Raw genomic sequence first — 26,563 nt, 5'->3', positions numbered from 1 at the left:
TTGAGAAAAACGCCACACTTTTATTGAACGAGAAACTAATATTGACCATGGCAACACACTGTATAACAAGTCAATAGCAGAGTTTGAGCATATTGAGACCTCGCGCTGTTCAAACACACACACACACACACACACACACACACACACACACACACACACACACACACACACACACACACACACACACACACACACACACACACACACACACACACACACACACACAGAGAAAACTGTACAAGCTAATCACACAGAGAGAAAACTGTACAAGCTAATCACTTACTGCTGGTTCAGTAGAACACATCATGTCACCTTCAAACACCACGACATCCTCACTGGTAAACTGATATGTATAGACAACTTGTTCCCTTAAAGCAGCACTCCTCAATCTCTGATTCCAAAATGATGATTGGGGAGTGCTGACTTCAACATGGATAACTACACACAGCCACTCCAATGCATGTTGCAATTAAACAAGTCAATAAATAAAGTACTAAATAAAACATCACCCACAAGCAGAAACACACAACTGATACAAACCTCAAAGAGAACAGTACTCAATCTGTTTCAGATGTAGAAAAACAAACACAACATGATACTCGTTAAACAAAGTACAGCAGGGGGAGAGAAAACACAAGAGAAAAAACAACCTCTAAACAGATCATAGTTTGATTTCCTCAGAGGGTTTTGTTTGGTCACAGTTTATACCCTTCACCCGGAGAGGGACAAAGTTGCCCCTAGACACTGGTCTGAGGTCAGTGTTGCTTACCCACTTGATATTTAAGGATTTAGAAAGGGCACTGATCCTAGATCAGTTCCTATGGACATCGTCTACCTGGAGCACTGTCAACCAAGAGAGCTGTCCAGTGATAGGATGACAGGAGTGTTTCCACACTTAAGAACATTCAGAGAAAGGTAGCATACACAGAACACTTCTCTGGGTTCTCTTGGAGGGTTCTAGAGTAATTGGAACCCGGTTCCCCTCTCAGTGTCTCTCTGCTGACAGGGAGTGGTTCCTTTGGCACGGTACATTGAGAAGGTCCATGTGGATCTGAGGTCCATGTTGTGGACCATGCTAATGCTATCCGTATGTGGCTACGTAAACAAACCCACATCAGGATTTGCTCTCTCCCATAGTCTTTCAAGGGCTCACAAACTATCAAAAAAAATAACACACCAAAAAATTATGTTTGGTCACTCTCAATGGTCCTTTCTGATTGGTCCTTCTGGTTTTTAGGCTGACTAGTTTGTTGTCTAGGATTTATCAGTCAGTCAGTGAACCTGGGAGGGGCAGTGAGATGATTGGTTGACTGTTGGAGAGTTAAAGCCGTAGTTCATAAGTAGAGTGTATAACAGTCAGGGTTACATGTCCAACGGCGCCTCGGAGCTCATGGGACTTTACGAGTCTCTGCTCTCTGATTGTCAAACACTGGGAAGAAAGAGAGCATCTCTGCATGCAACGGAAGGCGGGAAAAGGATTGTCTTCAACCATGGCAGGTGGACAGGATCCTGGTACTCTGCTGCAGTCAGTCTGGCCCCTGGATCATTAGAGCTGCTCCACCAGGATGAACAGGAGTGTGTGTTTGGTTCAAAGCCCGGATCACCAGCAGCTGTAGGGAGACAGAAAGAACAGGCATCAGTGTGAGAGAACACGTTATAAAACACACACATGAAGAAGGGTGTTTCATCAGAGCTTGTTCTGTGGATTAAAGGAAACCTCAGCCAACTCCCCAGTGCTTCGTAACAGGCACCACGTCACATCAACCTACCAGAGCAGCATAAACAGACATCAGCCAGTGATGGAGAAATCAACTCAAACGGTTTCTTCCATACAAGCGTGTTTGGTTTTATTCTTAGTTATAGCATGACTGTTTTGTCCCTCTAACAGTCTGGCAAGTCTCCAGATCTCCTTAAGAATGCGTTAAACGTATTTGGCACAGACCCAAACATCGAGTGCTCATTTGTAACAAACTAAAATCGGAATGTGTCTGTTACTTAGGTCTTTGTTGAGAAGCCAGCCAGCAACAAAATCAAGTCCAGGGTCTCGTTTGTGGGTTGAGTTTAAAAAACAATGATGTATGCCATATACAGATGTAGGATCTTAATTTGATCACCTGTTACTGGATAACTTTCCTGCAATGCAAAACAAACTTGTAGTGTATTTTAAGTTTAAAAAGGGTTCTGAAGTTTGTAATTTCCACTTAGAAATTTCAGACTTGATTTTCCCTTATGGAAAATGAATTAAACCCATATAAAAATGTCCATTAATTATAATCCATATAATAACTCACATTTCCTGCAGCTGAATTATTATTTTCCTGCTATACGAAACTGGCTCAAATTAAGATCCTACATCTGTAAGACCAGGGCGCCCCATTGGCTGAGCAAACAGTTCTCAAAATAACCACCAATCAAAAATGGCGATCCCATCAGTCACTCGGGAAAGGCTAGAGAGGAGAACAAACACAACTAGGAGAGCAAGAAAAAAGGGGGAGAGAACAGACAGAAAGAGAGAAAGAGTTAAAGCTAGACTGAAAGGCGGACCATGTAGACTCGAGGGTGAAATGAAGAGTGCAGAATCCTGTGGAATTTGTTCAGGTCTGCAGGGCTTCTGGTACTCTTCCTGTCTCCCTCTCTCTGGCTGCTGATTGGCTGCCGGGCCGAGGACCACCATCCATTACAGACGTAAATAAATAAACAGCCTCAGCAATTAAACCAAGTGCCATCATTTGTTATGCGACAGGGAGTGCTGTGTATGGGTTAGTGTGTGCCTCATATGTGTGTGTGAGGCTTTCCTCAGGTTACCGTGCCGTCGTCTGCACTTTAATTAATGATTTTGGGGCCCAAGAATCAACAAATAGGGCCGCGGCAGGCAGAACCCAGGCAGGAAGGCAGGGCCCAGGCTGACAGGGCCCAGGCAGGGCCCAGGCAGCCAGGCAGGGCTGTGTTTGTTCCCCTGCCTGGCTGCTGGTGTCACCTACAGCTGCTGGTGAGCTGGGTTTTGAACCAAACACACACTCCTGTTCACCCCGGTGGAGCAGCTCTACTGATCCAGGCAGACAGGGTCCAGGCAGGCAGACAGGGCCCAGGCAGGTAGACAGTGCCCAGGCATGCAGACAGGGCCCAGGCAGGCAGACAGGGCCCAGGCAGGCAGACAGGGCCCAGGCAGGCAGACAGGGCCCAGGCAGGCAGACAGGGCCCAGGCAGGCAGACATGGATCAGGCAGGCAGACAGGGCCCAGGCAGGCAGACAGGGCCCAGGCAGGTAGACAGGCAGGAACCAGGCAGGCAGGAACCAGGCAGGCAGGCAGGAACCAGGGAGGCAGGCAGGAACCAGGGAGGCAGGCAGGAACCAGGCAGGCAGACAGGGACCAGGCAGACAGGGCCCAGGCAGACAGACAGGGCCCAGACAAGTCATAAAGGAGATGACCCTGTCCCTGTGTGGATGGGCCTGAAGACTGCTCCCCTTTCATATCAGGCAACACTTCACTACCACCACACAACATACGCTTTCAGACCACAAGTTCCCACGGCACGCCTGCATGACCCTATGCATGTTTGGGTGCATGCATGTTAGAGTCTGTGGTTGCTATTTTATATTGAAATAACTTTAACACAACTGGCCTATCTGAATAGACTCCACCCCCACTCTCTTATGTCGCACCCTATAACTATCTAGGGGCAACTGCATCCAATGCATATAGCGTAACAGTAGCGTCATGCTCTCCCATGCTTTGACACAACATGTCTGCTCTGTTTCAACAAGGTGGTGCTACTGTGCAGCTATACACTGAAACTGAAACTGAAAGGGCTCTTTGACAAAATATGGATACCACACATGGGGTTGCTATACTACTTAGCATTCTTACTGTATGTTGAGAGGCTGCTCCCACATACTGTAGAACGGCGGCGCCCAGTATTCCTGTAGATACTCCACATTAACAGAGAATGAGGTAAGTTACCCTCTTAAACGGTAAAGTACTTCATAATCCTCAGATGGACAGCTCTAGATAAACTTGAAACATAATCATCACAACTTCTCCCACAATATGTAAAATGTTTTGGCATCTGGGTGGGTAATGTCTGTGTGTATAATTGAAATTCCTGACTTTTTTTTTAATCTACTCTGTGCATTTTTATCGACATCAGAATACTGACCTTATCTAACGATGTTTCCTCCCTCCTTATAATAGACTACACAGGACATTATCCATCTGTATCACCATCCTTCCTTCCTACTTCTTCTCATCCCTTCATCTTTCACTCCTCCTATAGGTCTATTAGTTCTCTCACCCTCCCACCACAACACCTCTATTGCACACTCCTCCCACCCTCCTCCTCTTGTCCTGTGCTCCCACAGTAACTGTGGTTCAGACAAGGGTGGAGTCTTTCCCAAATGAATACTTGTTAACTTTGCCATAGCATACAGCATGCTAGATAATCATGTTTAAGATACTATACAAGTGTCTAACTGCTGCCGTACCAGCATTAAGGCGCTGTGTGTGTTTGCGTGTGTGCAGGCATGTGGGAGCATGTGGGGGCATGTGTGTGAGTGTACCAGGACCGATACATCATTGTGCCCATACATACATGGGATATGTGGGGGCATGTGGGGGCATGTGTGTGAGTGTACCAGGACCGATACATCATTGTGCCCATACATACATGGGATACTCGTACGTGCAGTAGGAGTCAATTAAACAAATAATCATCTTGAGATTCCTGAACCAACTTTACAGTGATGTACACCTGGAGATAACCAGCCTGGTCTGAACAGAGGTGTTGGGGTCGTCTAGGTAATCAGTCTAATTACAGGAGCTAAAGACAAGGGGACGGATGGAGAGGGACACAGGAAACTGTCTATCTGTCTGTGTGTCTGCCAGCCTCTGCCTTCCTACCTGTCTGCCAGCCTGCCTGTCTGTCGGGGGATTGAATACCGACCAAAAACGTCTGTATTTGAGTGAGTCGGGCTGCTCTTGACTCTTTTTTTTGTCTTTAAGTGGTACTAATGTAAACAGCATGTAAAAAGGATCTTTGCAGAGTTTGGGGACCACCTATGTACGAACTCAGCTCTTTCACTAGCAATTATCCTATGACTCTTGTTCTTTTTCAGATCATTTTTTGTTGTTGCCTAAATTCAATTACCGGCACAAAGTTATCCCTCACTCTACCAAGCGGAGAGATGTAAAATAAGCCATTCTGTAGGCAGAAGGGGGAGGGAAATGCAAAGGGGAGACAAGTGACAGCTAAGCCTACTTATGGTCCCAGAGTATATTCTGTCCAAACAGAAAGAAATCCATTTATAAAACGAGGTGGAGGAACCTATAGATATTTCCAAATGGCGTTAAAAGTCACAGATCCTCAAATGGGCAGGCAAAGGACGATGCAGCCCATTGACTCTGGTCCACAATACAACAGGTCAGACAGTCACCCTGCTCCACACTACAACAGGTCAGACAGTCACTCTGCTCCAACCTACAACAGGTCAGACAGTCACTCTGCTCCAACCTACAACAGGTCAGACAGTCACTCTGCTCCAACCTACAACAGGTCAGACAGTCACTCTGCTCCAACCTACAACAGGTCAGAGAGTCACTCTGCTCCAACCTAAAACAGGTCAGAGAGTAACTCTGCTCCAACCTACAACAGGTCAGAGAGTCACTCTGCTCCAACCTACAACAGGTCAGACAGTCATTCTGCTCCAACCTACAACAGGTCAGACAGTCACTCTGCTCCACAATACAACAGGTCAGACAGTCACTCTGCTCCAACCTACAGCAGGTCAGACAGTCATTCTGCTCCACACTACAACAGGTCAGACAGTCACTCTGCTCCAACCTACAACAGGTCAGACAGTCACTCTGCTCCAACCTACAACAGGTCAGACAGTCACTCTGCTCCACACTACAACAGGTCAGACAGTCACTCTGCTCCAACCTACAACAGGTCAGACAGTCACTCTGCTCCAACCTACAACAGGTCAGACAGTCACTCTGCTCCAACCTACAACAGGTCAGAGAGTCACTCTGCTCCAACCTACAACAGGTCAGACAGTCACTCTGCTCCACACTACAACAGGTCAGACAGTCATTCTGCTCCAACCTACAACAGGTCAGACAGTCACTCTGCTCCAACCTACAACAGGTCAGAGAGTCACTCTGCTCCAACCTACAACAGGTCAGACAGTCACTCTGCTCCAACCTACAACATGTCAGAGAGTCACCCTGCTCCAACCTACAACAGGTCAGAGAGTCACTCTGCTCCACACTACAACAGGTCAGACAGTCACTCTGCTCCAACATACAACAGGTCAGACAGTCACTGCTCCAACCTACAACAGGTCAGACAGTCACTCTGCTCCAACCTACAACAGGTCAGACAGTCACTCTGCTCCAACCTACAACAGGTCAGACAGTCACTCTGCTCCAACCTACAACAGGTCAGACAGTCACTCTGCTCCACACTACAACAGGTCAGACAGTCACTCTGCTCCAACCTACAACAGGTCAGACAGTCACTCTGCTCCAACCTACAATAGGTCAGACAGTCACTCTGCTCCAACCTACAACAGGTCAGACAGTCACTCTGCTCCACACTACAACAGGTCAGACAGTCACTCTGCTCCACACTACAACGGGTCAGACAGTCACTCTGCTCCACACTACAACAGGTCCGATGTGGCTTGGATGTAATCTGTTGATGAAAAGAGTAAGGGCTAGATTCGATCCGGAGCGCGGCAGACCCGCGTTATAGCGCGACTGACATTGAAAGGCAATGATCCCGGGTTCAATGAGACCGCATTTAAGGTAAAAGCTGCACATGTCAGCTCAGATGGAAGTTACCTTTAAATGTCAATTGCGCTATCGTGTGGATCTTCTAGGTCTAGGAAAATGACTTTGTGATTATAATAAAAAGTCTCCTTTGGATAATATTACATCTATTTCATTATATCCTTTACTTTACAGTAGTCTATACTCCAGGCACCAATAAATCTGATTTTGTAGCGGTCAACTTATGAAGAGGTTAATGTGTGGCAATCAGAAGAGGTTAGCTGGTAACTATTCGACAAACTATGCCAACACGCATAACTTTGAATAGAACACATAACATGCACGCAAACACACACACATTGAGCATCATTAAACAGTTTTTGATGTCTCCCATAACACTATAAACGTTGCTTTGCCACCCTGTTGCACAATAAAAACACAGACATGTACCCACATAAAAGTGTATGAACGTGCGCGCACACAACGTGCGCGCACACAAGCATTGGAACGGGGCCCTTTTTCAAACCCTGATGAAAAAAATATGGTCTCCATCAACCAGCCCAGAGAGGCAGAACATCTCCCATGGAACAATTGCTTCAAGAGCTCTCTCTTTTTTTTTTGCCTGACTTTTACAACTTCCTCCTGGTCCGGGCTGTAGTTCTAACCCAAACAAAACTCCATTTTTTAGTTATTGGCCCTCATGGCATGTAATGGAGAATCAAGCTAATTATCCCTACAGCTGTTTTCACTTGCTTTTTATGTAAGCAATACCTGGCTGATCCAGGGAGCAACAGTGAGGCCCTTCTTAGTGCACCGCTCCAGGCCTCGAGGCCTGTTGGAATTAGAGAGCAAAATGCCGGCTTTTCCTCCTCAGCACCCCCACCCAATACTGCCCCCCACCTACCTCAACCATGAACCCCCCTCACACACACTCACAACCCCCCCATTTCCACCCCCCCCCCACACACGCACACCTCTCAACCCAACCTTTGATTTCCAACGAAACTGCTATTGAACAATTAAGAGGAATCAAGAGAGAGAGAGAAAGATAATGAGATAAATATAGTTTGATTTCTCCTTCTGAAGCTGTGAGCAGATTAATTAGAAATAGGAATAAGGGTGTGGTTTAGCTTAAATTGGAACAATCGCTCACTGAGGAGGGGAGTGAGGGAGGGGGAGAAAAAGGCGGGAGGGAGAGAGAAAAAGGCGGGAGGGAGAGAGAAAAAGAAAACAATCCCTGGCTGGCTAATTACATAATTTCCTTCATCTGAGCAAACACACGCTGAGTGAAAGCAAGCGTGAGCTAGCGGCACAGATGCTAGGACGAGAGGTGCTGATGTTAGCTAGAGTTACAGATACTAGGCTGAGAGGTGCTGATGGTAGCTAGCGGCACAGATGCTAGCCTGAGAGGTACTGATGGTAGCTAGCGGCACAGATGCTAGGCCGAGAGGTGCTGATGTTAGCTAGAGTTACAGATGCTAGGCCGAGAGGTGCTGATGTTAGCTAGAGTTACAGATGCTAGGCCAAGAGGTGCTGATGTTAGCTAGAGTTCCAGATGCTAGGCTGAAAGGTGCTGATGTTAGCTAGCGGCACAGATGCTAGGCTGAGAGGTGCTGATGGTAGCTAGCGGCACAGACGCTAGGCTGAGAGGTGCTGATGTTAGCTAGAGTTACAGATGCTAGGCCAAGAGGTGCAGATGTTAGCTAGTTACAGACGCTAGGCTGAGAGGTGCTGATGTTAGCTAGAGTTACAGATGCTAGGCCAAGAGGTGCAGATGTTAGCTCGTTACAGATGCTAGGCTGAGAGGTGCTGATGTTAGCTAGAGTTACAGATGCTAGGCCAAGAGGTGCAGATGTTAGCTAGTTACAGATGCTAGGCTGAGAAGTGCTGGTGTTAGCTAGAGTTACAGACGGTAGGCTGAGAGGTGCTGATGTTAGCTAGAGTTACAGATGCTAGGCCGAGAGGTGCTGATGTTAGCTAGAGATACAGATGCTAGGCCAAGAGGTGCAGATGTTAGCTAGTTACAGATGCTAGGCTGAGAGGTGCAGATGTTAGCTAGTTACAGACGTTAGGCTGAGAGGTGCAGATGTTAGCTAGTTACAGACGCTAGGTCGCGAGGTGCTGGTGTTAGCTAGAGTTACAGATGCTAGGCCAAGAGGTGCAGATGTTAGCTAGTTACAGACGCTAGGCTGAGAGGTGCTGGTGTTAGCTAGAGTTACAGACGCTAGGCCAAGAGGTGCTGATGTTAGCTGGAGTTACAGATGCTAAAATGGAACTAAACTAACATGGACTAGTGAGACAAGCTAGTTCAATGCTAAATATAATGCTAGATATAATGTAGCATTTAGTAAATACACCACTAGGGGGAGATGACTGTAGATAAAGGGAGAGTCATGTCTGAAAATAATGAAGGGAAGATGAATTAGGTAGAAACACTAATTTCAACTGTCCTATTTATACTGCAGAACAGACACAGCCAAAAGAGAGGAACAAGATAACTATTCCTTTAGGCCTCTATCCATCCCCCCTCTCTCAATTCACTGGGCTTTATTGGTATGGGAAACATGTTTACATTGCCAAAGCAAGTGAAATAGATCATAAACAAAAGTGAAATAAACAATCAGAAATTATCAATAAAAATGTATCAATAAAGTTTCAAAAGAAGATAGGCATTTATATTATTGCTTTGTACAGTGTTGTAACAATGTGCAAACAGTTGAATTACAAAAGGGAAAATAAATAAACATAAATATGGGTTGTATTTACAATAGTGTTAGTTCTTCACTGGTTGCCCTTTTCTTGTGGCAACAGGTCACAAATCTTGCTACTGTGGTATTTCATGTCCTAGATATGGCTGAGTTTTAATTGAAATAGTTTTCTAATTCTTTGTGAGTCTGTAATCTGAGGGAAATATGTGTCTAATATGCAGCTCAGTTTCCACCTCATTTTGTGGGCAGTGTGCACATAGCCTGTCTTCTCTTGAGAGCCAGGTCTGCCTACGGTGGCCTTTCTCAATAGCAAGGCTATGCTCACTGAGTCTGTACATAGTCAAAGCTTTTTGGATCAGTCACAGTGGACAGGTATTCTGCCACTGTGTAGTCTCTGTTAATGGCCAAATAGCATTCCAGTTTCCTCAGTTTTTTTGGTTAATTCTTTTCAATGTGTCAAGTTATTCTCTTTTTGTTTTCTCATGATTTATTTGAGTCTAATTGTGTTGTTGTCCTGGGGCTCTGTGGGGTCTGTTTGTGTTTGTGAACAGAGCCCCATGACCAGCTTGCTGAGGGGACTCTTCTCTAGGCTCATCTCTCTGTAGGCTTTGTTGTTTAGGTAGGTGTAGAATTTAAAATCTCTTTTCTGGATTTTGATAATTAGTAGGTTTCGTCCTAATTCTGCATGCATTATTTGGTGTGTACACTGAGGATGTTTTTCAGAATTCCACATGCACAGTGCCAATTAGGTGTTTGTCCCATTTTGTGAATTCTTGGTTGGTAAGTGGACCCCAGACATCACAAACATGAAGGGCAATGGGGTCTATAACTGATTCAAGTATTTTTTGCCAGATCCTAATTGGGATGATGGCATTGAAGGCCGTTCTTGCCTTGTCTCTCAGATCGTTCATGGCTTTGTGGAACTGTGGTGCTGATGTTTAGGCTGAGGTATGTATAGTGTTTTGTGTGCTTTAGGACAGGTATTCCCAAACTACCCCCGGAGGTACGCGCAATGCTGTCGGGAGTAAGCCAAATAAAAATGTCACATTTAAACAATTTTTTTTTACATTTGAATAAGACAACAACAAAAAAATCTTCACATTTTCAAACAGTCCATTTATATTTTCCAACAGGGCTATACATTTGGGTGAGGTTTTTTTCTTGCCTGAGTAGCATCGTTTCACTGCCAAACATAAAATGAAACCCTCTAGTGTTCAGCGAAATAACAACACAATGTCAAATACAGGTAGCCTAGTCAAATAATTAACATCCAATCACATTAACCGTTACTCTCTCGCGGGAATTCCACTAACGGTCCGTATGTAGCCAAACGTAGCTGCTGCTCCAACCGTTTGCTCGAAAATTGATAAATGGTTAAAAAAAAGGAAGGCCGCGTCCATAAAGACACATCACAGCTCTAATGGTGTACTGCTACTACTAGCAGTACTACACCTGCATTTGTTGACAACACAAGTTGTTCTGCTTCCACGAGCACATCCAATGCTAGAATCAGTAATTCTACATTTGTTGTTAGCCCAGCTAGCATGGACACTGACAGTTGTGAATCTGATGCAGCCGAAGAGCTACTGCTCCCTTACCCGGGAAAGCACCGAACAACAGACAGGGACGTTGGACCATCGAAGAGGCGCAAATATGATGAGAACTACATTGATTTGGGGTTCACTTATATTGAGAGTAGTGCCTTTCCTCAGCCACAGTGGGTTTGTGCAAAAGTACTATCTCACAACCTGATGAAACATTCACTCTTGAGCAGACATTTAGAAACAAAACATGCCAATTTGAAAAATAAGCCACAGGAGTTTTTTGAGCGAGAATTAAGACAAATTTCGAGTAGTAAGACATGTAAAAAAGCATAAAAGCAAAAGATACCATTAATAAGAAGGGGCTAGAAGCCTCTTATATGGTGAGCTACTGAGTGGCTAGGACAGGCAAGCCCCATACTATTGTGGAGAACTTAATTCTTCCTGCTGACGCGGATATGGCTGGGACAATGCTGGGGGAAAAGCCCCAAAAAACTATACAGACAATCAAACAACACTATTTCACGACGCATCAGTGACATGGCAAGAGATGTTTTGAAACAATTACTGCTTCGTATACAAGCCAGTGAATTATATGTGTTACAGCTGAATGAGTCAACAGACGTGGTGGGCCTGGCACATGTCCGTTACATTTATGGGGGGGGTTAAAGATATCCTCTTCTACAAACCACTGGAAACCAGGACAACAGGAGAGGATATGTTTAAAGTACTGGACAGCTTTGTGACATCAAATGGACTTTGGTGGTCAAGATGTGTTGGTATCTGTACTGATGGCGTAAAAGCCATGACAGGGAGACATAGTGGAGTGGTAACGCGCGTGCAAGCAGTTGCTCCCGACACCACTTGGGTACACTGCAGCATCTACCTAGAGGCTCTTGCTGCCAAGGGAATGCCTGACAGTTTGAAAGACGTTTTGGACACTACAGGGAAAATGGTTAACTTTGTTAAAGCAAGGCCCCTGAACTCTCGTGTATTTTCTGCACTATTCAATGATATGGGCAGCGACCATGTAACGCTTTTACAACATACAGAAGTGCGCTGGTTATCAAGTGGCAAAGTATTGACATGTTTTTTAAATTCAGAGACAAGCTTAAAGTTTTCTTTAGTGACAATAATTTTCACTTGTCTAACCGCCTGCACGATGACAAGTTTCTCACACAACTGGCCTATCTGGGGGATGTTTTTTCTCACCTGAATGATCTGAATCTAGGATTACAGGGACTCTCCGCAACTATATTCAATGTGCTGGACAAAATTGAGGCTATGATTAAGAAGTTGGAGCTCTTCTCTGTCTGCATTAACAAGTACAACACACAGGTCTTTCCATCATTGTATGATTTTTTGTGTGCAAATTAACTCAAGTTTACAGACAATGTCAAATGTGATATAGCGAATCAACCGGAGTGAGTTGGGTGCACATCTACGCAGGCACTTTCCCGAAACGGATGACACAAACTAACAGATTAGTTTTCCCTTTCATGCCCTGCCTCCAGTCCACTTACCGATATCTGAACAAGAGAGCCTCATCAAAATTGCAACAAGTGGTTCTGTGAAAATTTAATCAGAAGCCACTGCCAGATTTCTGGATTGGGCTGAGCTCAGAGTATCCTGCCTTGGCAAATAGCACTGTTAAGACACTGATGCCCTTCGCAACCATGTACCTATGTGAGAGTGGATTCTCAGGCCTCACTAGCATGAAAACTAAATACAGGCACAGACTGTGTGTGGAAATGATTTAAGACTGAGACTCTCTCCAATACAACCCAACATTGCAGAGTTATGTGCATCCTTTCAAGCACACCCGTCTCATTAACCCGTGGTGAGTTATTCACAATTTAACAATTAACAAATAAGGTTTTATATGTAAGATGGTTAAATAAAGAGCAAAATTATTGATTATTATTATATTATTATTTGTTCACTGGTCCTATAAGAGCTACTCATGCTTTGTCGATTTCCAAAAATGTTTTGACTCAATTTGGCACGAGGGTCTGCTATATAAATTGATGGAAAGAAGTATTGGGGGAAAATATATGACATTATAAAATCCAAAAACTCACACTTATGTTTAATAAATGTATTGTATAGTGTGTGTGTGGCATGCTTACATTGATGGCTGACCCTGGTGGTAGAGGGGGTACGCAGCTGGAGGTTGAATGTTTGAAGGGGTACGGGACTATAAAAGGTTTGGGAATGACTGCTCTAGGGAAAAAGTGTCTAGATGGAATTTGTATTTGTGGTCCTGGCAACTTGACCTTTTTTGGAACACCATTATTTTTGTATTATTGAGATTCACTGTCAACTGAATCAGTGCAGAAGATCTAGGTGCTGCTGTCGGCCCTCCTTGGTTGGGGACAGAAGATCATCAGCAAACAGTAGACATTTGACTTCAGATTCTAGCAAGGTGAGGCCAGGTGCTGCAGACTGTTCTAGCGCCCTCGCTAATTCGTTGATATATATGTTGAAGAGGGTGGGGCTTAAGCTGCATCCCTGTCTCACCCCACGGCCCTGTCTCTCCCCACGCCCCTGTCTCACCCCATTCCCCTGTCTCTCCCCACGGCCCTGTCTCTCCCCACGCCCCTGTCTCACCCCACGCCCCTGTCTCACCCCACGGCCCTGTCTCTCCCCACGGCCCTGTCTCTCCCCACGGCCCTGTCTCTCCCCACGGCCCTGTCTCACCCCACGGCCCTGTCTCACCCCATGCCCCTGTCTCACCCCACGGCCCTGTCTCACCCCATGGCCCTGTCTCACCCCACGGCCCTGTCTCACCCCACGGCCCTGTCTCTCCCCATGCCCCTGTCTCTCCCCATGCCCCTGTCTCACCCCACGGCCCTGTCTCTCCCCACGCCCCTGTCTCACCCCACGGCCCTGTCTCACCCCATGCCCCTGTCTCACCCCACGGCCCTGTCTCACCCCATGCCCCTGTCTCACCCCACGGCCCTGTCTCACCCCACGGCCCTGTCTCACCCCATGCCCGTCTCACCCCACGGCCCTGTCTCACCACATGCCCCTGTCTCTCCCCACGGCCCTGTCTCACCCCATGCCCCTGTCTCACCCCACGGCCCTGTCTCACCCCATGCCCCTGTCTCACCCCACGGCCCTGTCTCTCCCCACGGCCCTGTCTCTCCCCACGGCCCTGTCTCTCCCCACGGCCCTGTCTCACCCCACGGCCCTGTCTCACCCCACGGCCCTGTCTCACCCCACGCCCTGTCTCACCCCACGGCCCTGTCTCACCCCAAGGCCCTGTCTCTCCCCACGGCCCTGTCTCACCCCACGGCCCTGTCTCTCCCCACGGCCCTGTCTCTCCCCACAGCCCTGTCTCACCCCACGGCCCTGTCTCACCCCACGGCCCTGTCTCTCCCCACGGCCCTGTCTCTCACCACAGCCCTGTCTCACCCCACGGCCCTGTCTCTCACCACAGCCCTGTCTCTCCCCACGGCCCTGTCTCACCCCATGCCCCTGTCTCACCCCACGGCCCTGTCTCTCCCCACGGCCCAGTCTCACCCCACGGCCCTGTCTCTCCCCACGGCCCTGTCTCTCCCCATGCCCCTGTCTCACCCCACGGCCCTGTCTCTCCCCACGCCCCTGTCTCACCCCACGCCCCTGTGGAAAGAAATCGGTTTGTTTTTTGCCAATTTTAACCACATACTTGTTTGTGTACATGGATTTTATAATGTCATATATTTTCCCCCAATACTTCTTTCCATCAATTTATATAGCAGACCCTCGTGCCAAATTGAGTCAAAACATTTTTGGAAATCGACAAAGCATGAGTAGACTCCTTTTCTTTTGGTTTGTTTGTTTGTCAATTAGGGTGTGCAGGGTGAATACATCTGTGTTTTGTCCCGTAGTTCCTTCAATGTAATTGAAGAATCCAGTGGGTTCTGGTAGTCTTTAATAGCTGATTCTAGGATTTGTAATTGATCATGTATATGTTTTTGCTGTTTTTTCTTAACCATATCCGTTTTGATTAGATAACTCTTCATGTTGTTGTTTGTTTAGCATTTTACAATGTTACCAGAAGTGGTTAGATTCTATGGCCTCAGGTTTTCTGGGTCTCTAGGTTTTTGGTTGGATAGGTTTCTCAATTTCTTTCTTAGGTTTTTGCATTCTTCATCAAACCATTTGTCATTTTAATATTTTTTTTTTAGGTTGTCCGATTGTCATTTTTAGATTCGATAGGGAAGCTGAAGGGTCAAATATACTGTTTAGGCTTTCTACTGACAAGTTTCAGCTTCACTACAGTAAAACATTTTGTCCCGGAATTTGTCTAAAAGGAATTGAATTTGTTATTGCCCAATAGTGTATTTGGTAGGTTTCGACACTACTTTCCTTTCATCTATAGTGTTTCTTAATATTATGCAGTTCATTTGGCTTTGATGCCTCATTATTAAGTATTGTTCTGTTCAAGTAGATTGAATGTTCTGTGATCTGATAGGGGTGTCAGTGGGATGACTGTGAAAGCTCAGAGAGGTCAGTGATAAAGTAATCACAGTACTACTGCCAAGAGATGAGTAGGTGTACCTACTGTAGGAGTCCCCTCGAAGCGTCTCTCTCTCTCTCTCTCTCTCTCTCTCTCTCCCTCTCATGATAGAGGGCTAATTTCAGTGGGATGGTGGTGAGTTCTCTGTACAGCCAAGGTGTGCCAACCTCTAAAACTGATAGGGGTGGAATCTGCAGCCCCTACTCCTTACTAAGGTGCAGGTTGTTTTGACAAACACACACACACACACACACACACACACACACACACACACACACACACACACACACACACACACACACCACACCACACCACACCACACAAGCCCGTCACAGACAGACACACACACATCACAGAGAGGGGGAGTAAATGAAGGTTTTGGCAGGAGAAGAAGTTCAAATATTCATTTGTGACTTCAAACGCTTAAGGCAAGAAAGAACATATGTTGATAAAAGTGTATAATGTTCATGCAGGTCCTTAAGTACAGGTCTGAGCAACAACAATAAATGGTAGCGTGGAATTGTATCTATTTTTTTCAGGGGCTTTCTCTCTCCCTCGTTATTCACTCTCCTCTTTCTGTTCACTCTGATTATCTATGTCACTGTCTTCTCTGTTTCAATACTTTTACTAAGGTGATCTCTTCCTACACTAGTCTACTGACCTACTAGTCTACTGACCTACTAGTCTACTGACCTACACTAGTCTACTGACCTACACTAGTCTACTGACCTACACTAGTCTACTCTCCTACTAGTCTACTGACCTACTAGTCTACTGACCTACACTAGTCTACTGACCTACTAGTCTACTGACCTACTAGTCTACTGACCTACTAGTCTACTGACCTACTAGTCTACTGACCTACACTAGTCTACTGACCTACTAGTCTACTGACCTACACTAGTCTACTGACCTACACTAGTCTACTGACCTACTAGTCTACTGACCTACATTAGTCTACTGACCTACACTAGTCTACTGACCTACACTAGTCTACTGACCTACACTAGTCTACTGACCTACACTAGTCTACTGACCTACACTAGTCTACTCTCCTACACTAGTCTACTGACCTACTAGTCTACTGACCTACTAGTCTACTGACCTACACTAGTCTACTGACCTACACTAGTCTACTGACCTACACTAGTCTACTGACCTACACTAGTCTACTCTCCTACACTAGTCTACTGACCTACACTAGTCTACTGACCTACACTAGTCTACTGACCTACACTAGTCTACTCTCCTACACTAGTCTACTAACCTACACTAGTCTACTCTCCTACACTAGTCTACTGACCTACACTAGTCTACTGACCTACACTAGTCTACTCTCCTACACTAGTCTACTGACCTACACTAGTCTACTCTCCTACACTAGTCTACTGACCTACTAGTCTACTGACCTACACTAGTCTACTCTCCTACACTAGTCTACTGACCTATTAGTCTACTGACCTACTAGTCTACTGACCTATACTAGTCTACTGACCTACACTAGTCTACTGACCTACACTAGTCTACTCTCCTACACTAGTCTACTGACCTACACTAGTCTACTGACCTACACTAGTCTACTCTCCTACACTAATCTACTGACCTACACTAGTCTACTGACCTACACTAGTCTACTGACCTACACTAGTCTACTCTCCTACACTAGTCTACTGACCTACACTAGTCTACTCTCCTACACTAGTCTACTGACCTACACTAGTCTACTGACCTACACTAGTCTACTCTCCTACACTAGTCTACTGACCTACACTAGTCTACTCTCCTACACTAGTCTAATGACCTACTAGTCTACTGACCTACACTAGTCTACTCTCCTACACTAGTCTACTGACCTACTAGTCTACTGATCTACACTAGTCTACTGACCTACTAGTCTACTGACCTACACTAGTCTACTGACCTACACTAGTCTACTGACCTACTAGTCTACTGACCTACACTAGTCTACTGACCTACTAGTCTACTGACCTACAATAGTCTACTCTCCTACACTAGTCTACTGACCTACTAGTCTACTGACCTACACTAGTCTACTCTCCTACACTAGTCTACTCTCCTACACTAGTCTACTGATCTACACTAGTCTACTGACCTACACTAGTCTACTGACCTACACTAGTCTACTGACCTACTAGTCTACTGACCTACTAGTCTACTGACCTACACTAGTCTACTGACCTACACTAGTCTACTGACCTACACTAGTCTACTGACCTACACTAGTCTACTCTCCTACACTAGTCTACTGACCTACACTAGTCTACTGACCTACACTAGTCTACTGACCTACACTAGTCTACTGACCTACACTAGTCTACTCTCCTACACTAGTCTACTGACCTACACTAGTCTACTGACCTACACTAGTCTACTCTCATACACTAGTCTACTGACCTACTAGTCTACTGATCTACACTAGTCTACTGACCTCCACTAGTCTACTGACCTACACTAGTCTACTGACCTACACTAGTCTACTCTCCTACACTAGTCTACTGACCTACACTAGTCTACTCTCCTACACTAGTCTACTGACCTACTAGTCTACTGACCTACACTAGTCTACTCTCCTACACTAGTCTACTGACCTACTAGTCTACTGACCTACTAGTCTACTCTCCTACACTAGTCTACTGACCTACTAGTCTACTGACCTACACTAGTCTACTCTCATACACTAGTCTACTGACCTACTAGTCTACTGATCTACACTAGTCTACTGACCTACTAGTCAACTGACCTACACTAATCTACTGACCTACTAGTCTACTGACCTACACTAGTCTACTGACCTACTAGTCTACTGACCTACAATAGTCTACTCTCCTACACTAGTCTACTGACCTACTAGTCTACTGACCTACTAGTCTACTGACCTACTAGTATACTGACCTACACTAGTCTACTCTCCTACACTAGTCTACTCTCCTACACTAGTCTACTCTCCTACACTAGTCTACTGATCTACACTAGTCTACTGACCTACACTAGTCTACTGACCTACACTAGTCTACTGACCTACTAGTCTACTGACCTACTAGTCTACTGACCTACACTAGTCTGCTGACCTACACTAGTCTACTGACCTACACTAGTCTACTCTCCTACACTAGTCTACTGACCTACACTAGTCTACTGACCTACACTAGTCTACTCTCCTACACTAGTCTACTGACCTACACTAGTCTACTGACCTACACTAGTCTACTGACCTACACTAGTCTACTCTCCTACACTAGTCTACTAACCTACACTAGTCTACTCTCCTACACTAGTCTACTGACCTACACTAGTCTACTGACCTACACTAGTCTACTCTCCTACACTAGTCTACTGACCTACACTAGTCTACTCTCCTACACTAGTCTACTGACCTACTAGTCTACTGACCTACACTAGTCTACTCTCCTACACTAGTCTACTCTCCTACACTAGTCTACTGACCTACTAGTCTACTGACCTACTAGTCTACTGACCTACACTAGTCTACTGACCTACACTAGTCTACTGACCTACACTAGTCTACTGACCTACACTAGTCTACTCTCCTACACTAGTCTACTGACCTACACTAGTCTACTCACCTATACTAGTCTACTGACCTACACTAGTCTACTCTCCTACACTAGTCTACTGACCTACACTAGTCTACTCTCCTACACTAGTCTACTGACCTACACTAGTCTACTGACCTACACTAGTCTACTGACCTACACTAGTCTACTATCCTACACTAGTCTACTGACCTACACTAGTCTACTCCCCTACATGAGTCTACTGACCTACTAGTCTACTCTCATACACTAGTCTACTGACCTACACTAGTCTACTCTCCTACACTAGTCTACTGATCTACACTAGTCTACTGATCTACACTAGTCTACTCTCCTACACTAGTCTACTGACCTACACTAGTCTACTGACCTACAATAGTCTACTCTCCTACACTAGTTTACTGACCTACACTAGTCTACTGACCTACACTAGTCTACTCTCCTACACTAGTCTACTGACCTACACTAGTCTACTGACCTACACTAGTCTACTGACCTACTAGTCTACTCTCCTACACTAGTCTACTGACCTACACTAGTCTACTGACCTACACTAGTCTACTCTCCTACACTAGTCTACTGACCTACACTAGTCTACTCTCCTACACTAGTCTAATGACCTACTAGTCTACTGACCTACACTAGTCTACTCTCCTACACTAGTCTACTGACCTACTAGTCTACTGATCTACACTAGTCTACTGACCTACTAGTCTACTGACCTACACTAGTCTACTGACCTACACTAGTCTACTGACCTACTAGTCTACTGACCTACACTAGTCTACTGACCTACTAGTCTACTGACCTACAATAGTCTACTCTCCTACACTAGTCTACTGACCTACTAGTCTACTGACCTACTAGTCTACTGACCTACACTAGTCTACTCTCCTACACTAGTCTACTCTCCTACACTAGTCTACTGATCTACACTAGTCTACTGACCTACACTAGTCTACTGACCTACACTAGTCTACTGACCTACACTAGTCTACTGACCTACTAGTCTACTGACCTACACTAGTCTACTGACCTACACTAGTCTACTGACCTACACTAGTCTACTGACCTACACTAGTCTACTGACCTACACTAGTCTACTGACCTACACTAGTCTACTCTCCTACACTAGTCTACTAACCTACACTAGTCTACTCTCCTACACTAGTCTACTGACCTACACTAGTCTACTGACCTACACTAGTCTACTCTCCTACACTAGTCTACTGACCTACACTAGTCTACTCTCCTACACTAGTCTACTGACCTACTAGTCTACTGACCTACACTAGTCTACTCTCCTACACTAGTCTACTCTCCTACACTAGTCTACTGACCTACTAGTCTACTGACCTACTAGTCTACTGACCTACACTAGTCTACTGACCTACACTAGTCTACTGACCTACACTAGTCTACTGACCTACACTAGTCTACTCTCCTACACTAGTCTACTGACCTACACTAGTCTACTCACCTATACTAGTCTACTGACCTACACTAGTCTACTCTCCTACACTAGTCTACTGACCTACACTAGTCTACTCTCCTACACTAGTCTACTGACCTACACTAGTCTACTGACCTACACTAGTCTACTGACCTACACTAGTCTACTATCCTACACTAGTCTACTGACCTACACTAGTCTACTCCCCTACATGAGTCTACTGACCTACTAGTCTACTCTCATACACTAGTCTACTGACCTACACTAGTCTACTCTCCTACACTAGTCTACTGATCTACACTAGTCTACTGATCTACACTAGTCTACTCTCCTACACTAGTCTACTGACCTACACTAGTCTACTGACCTACAATAGTCTACTCTCCTACACTAGTTTACTGACCTACACTAGTCTACTGACCTACACTAGTCTACTCTCCTACACTAGTCTACTGACCTACACTAGTCTACTGACCTACACTAGTCTACTGACCTACTAGTCTACTCTCCTACACTAGTCTACTGACCTACACTAGTCTACTGACCTACACTAGTCTACTCTCCTACACTAGTCTACTGACCTACACTAGTCTACTCTCCTACACTAGTCTAATGACCTACTAGTCTACTGACCTACACTAGTCTACTCTCCTACACTAGTCTACTGACCTACTAGTCTACTGATCTACACTAGTCTACTGACCTACTAGTCTACTGACCTACACTAGTCTACTGACCTACACTAGTCTACTGACCTACTAGTCTACTGACCTACACTAGTCTACTGACCTACTAGTCTACTGACCTACAATAGTCTACTCTCCTACACTAGTCTACTGACCTACTAGTCTACTGACCTACTAGTCTACTGACCTACACTAGTCTACTCTCCTACACTAGTCTACTCTCCTACACTAGTCTACTGATCTACACTAGTCTACTGACCTACACTAGTCTACTGACCTACACTAGTCTACTGACCTACACTAGTCTACTGACCTACTAGTCTACTGACCTACACTAGTCTACTGACCTACACTAGTCTACTGACCTACACTAGTCTACTGACCTACACTAGTCTACTCTCCTACACTAGTCTACTGACCTACACTAGTCTACTGACCTACACTAGTCTACTCTCCTACACTAGTCTACTGACCTACACTAGTCTACTGACCTACACTAGTCTACTGACCTACACTAGTCTACTCTCCTACACTAGTCTACTAACCTACACTAGTCTACTCTCCTACACTAGTCTACTGACCTACACTAGTCTACTGACCTACACTAGTCTACTCTCCTACACTAGTCTACTGACCTACACTAGTCTACTCTCCTACACTAGTCTACTGACCTACTAGTCTACTGACCTACACTAGTCTACTCTCCTACACTAGTCTACTGACCTATTAGTCTACTGACCTACTAGTCTACTGACCTATACTAGTCTACTGACCTACACTAGTCTACTGACCTACACTAGTCTACTCTCCTACACTAGTCTACTGACCTACACTAGTCTACTGACCTACACTAGTCTACTCTCCTACACTAATCTACTGACCTACACTAGTCTACTGACCTACACTAGTCTACTGACCTACACTAGTCTACTCTCCTACACTAGTCTACTGACCTACACTAGTCTACTCTCCTACACTAGTCTACTGACCTACACTAGTCTACTGACCTACACTAGTCTACTCTCCTACACTAGTCTACTGACCTACACTAGTCTACTCTCCTACACTAGTCTAATGACCTACTAGTCTACTGACCTACACTAGTCTACTCTCCTACACTAGTCTACTGACCTACTAGTCTACTGATCTACACTAGTCTACTGACCTACTAGTCTACTGACCTACACTAGTCTACTGACCTACACTAGTCTACTGACCTACTAGTCTACTGACCTACACTAGTCTACTGACCTACTAGTCTACTGACCTACAATAGTCTACTCTCCTACACTAGTCTACTGACCTACTAGTCTACTGACCTACTAGTCTACTGACCTACTAGTCTACTGACCTACACTAGTCTACTCTCCTACACTAGTCTACTCTCCTACACTAGTCTACTGATCTACACTAGTCTACTGACCTACACTAGTCTACTGACCTACACTAGTCTACTGACCTACAAGTCTACTGACCTACTAGTCTACTGACCTACACTAGTCTACTGACCTACACTAGTCTACTGACCTACACTAGTCTACTGACCTACACTAGTCTACTCTCCAACACTAGTCTACTGACCTACACTAGTCTACTGACCTACACTAGTCTACTGACCTACACTAGTCTACTGACCTACAATAGTCTACTCTCCTACACTAGTCTACTGACCTACACTAGTCTACTGACCTACACTAGTCTACTCTCATACACTAGTCTACTGACCTACTAGTCTACTGATCTACACTAGTCTACTGACCTCCACTAGTCTACTGACCTACACTAGTCTACTGACCTACACTAGTCTACTCTCCTACACTAGTCTACTGACCTACACTAGTCTACTCTCCTACACTAGTCTACTGACCTACTAGTCTACTGACCTACACTAGTCTACTCTCCTACACTAGTCTACTGACCTACTAGTCTACTGACCTACTAGTCTACTCTCCTACACTAGTCTACTGACCTACTAGTCTACTGACCTACACTAGTCTACTCTCATACACTAGTCTACTGACCTACTAGTCTACTGATCTACACTAGTCTACTGACCTACTAGTCAACTGACCTACACTAATCTACTGACCTACTAGTCTACTGACCTACACTAGTCTACTGACCTACTAGTCTACTGACCTACAATAGTCTACTCTCCTACACTAGTCTACTGACCTACTAGTCTACTGACCTACTAGTCTACTGACCTACTAGTCTACTGACCTACACTAGTCTACTCTCCTACACTAGTCTACTCTCCTACACTAGTCTACTCTCCTACACTAGTCTACTGATCTACACTAGTCTACTGACCTACACTAGTCTACTGACCTACACTAGTCTACTGACCTACTAGTCTACTGACCTACTAGTCTACTGACCTACACTAGTCTGCTGACCTACACTAGTCTACTGACCTACACTAGTCTACTCTCCTACACTAGTCTACTGACCTACACTAGTCTACTGACCTACACTAGTCTACTCTCCTACACTAGTCTACTGACCTACACTAGTCTACTGACCTACACTAGTCTACTGACCTACACTAGTCTACTCTCCTACACTAGTCTACTAACCTACACTAGTCTACTCTCCTACACTAGTCTACTGACCTACACTAGTCTACTGACCTACACTAGTCTACTCTCCTACACTAGTCTACTGACCTACACTAGTCTACTCTCCTACACTAGTCTACTGACCTACAAGTCTAATGACCTACACTAGTCTACTCTCCTACACTAGTCTACTCTCCTACACTAGTCTACTGACCTACTAGTCTACTGACCTACTAGTCTACTGACCTACACTAGTCTACTGACCTACACTAGTCTACTCTCCTACACTAGTCTACTGACCTACACTAGTCTACTGACCTACACTAGTCTACTCTCCTACACTAGTCTACTGACCTACACTAGTCTACTGACCTACACTAGTCTACTCTCCTACACTAGTCTACTGACCTACACTAGTCTACTGACCTACACTAGTCTACTGACCTACACTAGTCTACTCTCCTACACTAGTCTACTGACCTACACTAGTCTACTCCCCTACACTAGTCTACTGACCTACTAGTCTACTCTCATACACTAGTCTACTGACCTACACTAGTCTACTCTCCTACACTAGTCTACTGATCTACACTAGTCTACTGATCTACACTAGTCTACTCTCCTACACTAGTCTACTGACCTACACTAGTCTACTGACCTACAATAGTCTACTCTCCTACACTAGTTTACTGACCTACACTAGTCTACTGACCTACACTAGTCTACTCTCCTACACTAGTCTACTGACCTACACTAGTCTACTGACCTACACTAGTCTACTGACCTACTAGTCTACTCTCCTACACTAGTCTACTGACCTACACTAGTCTACTGACCTACACTAGTCTACTCTCCTACACTAGTCTACTGACCTACACTAGTCTACTCTCCTACACTAGTCTAATGACCTACTAGTCTACTGACCTACACTAGTCTACTCTCCTACACTAGTCTACTGACCTACTAGTCTACTGATCTACACTAGTCTACTGACCTACTAGTCTACTGACCTACACTAGTCTACTGACCTACACTAGTCTACTGACCTACTAGTCTACTGACCTACACTAGTCTACTGACCTACTAGTCTACTGACCTACAATAGTCTACTCTCCTACACTAGTCTACTGACCTACTAGTCTACTGACCTACTAGTCTACTGACCTACTAGTCTACTGACCTACACTAGTCTACTCTCCTACACTAGTCTACTCTCCTACACTAGTCTACTGATCTACACTAGTCTACTGACCTACACTAGTCTACTGACCTACACTAGTCTACTGACCTACACTAGTCTACTGACCTACTAGTCTACTGACCTACACTAGTCTACTGACCTACACTAGTCTACTGACCTACACTAGTCTACTGACCTACACTAGTCTACTCTCCTACACTAGTCTACTGACCTACACTAGTCTACTGACCTACACTAGTCTACTGACCTACACTAGTCTACTGACCTACACTAGTCTACTCTCCTACACTAGTCTACTGACCAACACTAGTCTACTGACCTACACTAGTCTACTCTCATACACTAGTCTACTGACCTACACTAGTCTACTCTCCTACACTAGTCTACTGACCTACTAGTCTACTCTCCTACACTAGTCTACTGATCTACACTAGTCTACTGATCTACACTAGTCTACTCTCCTACACTAGTCTACTGACCTACACTAGTCTACTGACCTACAATAGTCTACTCTCCTACACTAGTTTACTGACCTACACTAGTCTACTGACCTACACTAGTCTACTCTCCTACACTAGTCTACTGACCTACACTAGTCTACTGACCTACACTAGTCTACTGACCTACACTAGTCTACTCTCCTACACTAGTCTACTGACCTACACTAGTCTACTCTCCTACATTAGTCTAATGACCTACTAGTCTACTGACCTACACTAGTCTACTCTCCTACACTAGTCTACTGACCTACTAGTCTACTGATCTACACTAGTCTACTGACCTACACTAGTCTACTGACCTACACTAGTCTACTGACCTACACTAGTCTACTGACCTACTAGTCTACTGACCTACACTAGTCTACTGACCTACTAGTCTACTGACCTACAATAGTCTACTCTCCTACACTAGTCTACTGACCTACTAGTCTACTGACCTACTAGTCTACTGACCTACTAGTCTACTGACCTACACTAGTCTACTCTCCTACACTAGTCTACTCTCCTACACTAGTCTACTGATCTACACTAGTCTACTGACCTACACTAGTCTACTGACCTACACTAGTCTACTGACCTACTAGTCTACTGACCTACACTAGTCTACTGACCTACACTAGTCTACTGACCTACACTAGTCTACTCTCCTACACTAGTCTACTGACCTACACTAGTCTACTGACCTACACTAGTCTACTCTCCTACACTAGTCTACTGACCTACACTAGTCTACTGACCTACACTAGTCTACTGACCTACACTAGTCTACTCTCCTACACTAGTCTACTGACTTACACTAGTCTACTGACCTACACTAGTCTACTGTCATACACTAGTCTACTGACCTAATAGTTTACTGATCTACACTAGTCTACTGACCTACACTAGTCTACTGACCTACACTAGTCTACTGACCTACACTAGTCTACTCTCCTACACTAGTCTACTGACCTACACTAGTCTACTCTCCTACACTAGTCTACTGACCTACTAGTCTACTGACCTACACTAGTCTACTCTCCTACACTAGTCTACTGACCTACTAGTCTACTGACCTACTAGTCT

General features: G+C 45.1%; 1 protein-coding gene across 6 annotated transcripts in view; it reads right to left on the bottom strand.

Moving 5' to 3' along the window:
* LOC129861223 (ERC protein 2-like) overlaps positions 1 to 26,563 on the bottom strand; it is a 480,843-nt gene continuing 454,280 nt past the window's right edge. For all 6 annotated transcript variants that reach the window (XR_008760519.1, XM_055932445.1, XM_055932443.1 and 3 more), the window contains one exon: positions 1 to 1,610. The gene's annotated coding sequence lies outside the window, so the exon portion shown is untranslated. The remainder of the gene's footprint in view (positions 1,611 to 26,563) is intronic.

The sequence above is a fragment of the Salvelinus fontinalis genome, chromosome 8 (assembly GCF_029448725.1).
Source record: "Salvelinus fontinalis isolate EN_2023a chromosome 8, ASM2944872v1, whole genome shotgun sequence".
NCBI classification, from domain to species: domain Eukaryota; kingdom Metazoa; phylum Chordata; class Actinopteri; order Salmoniformes; family Salmonidae; genus Salvelinus; species Salvelinus fontinalis.
The sequence above is the reverse complement of the archived record's forward strand: the minus strand, read 5'-3'. Positions and strand labels throughout refer to the sequence as shown.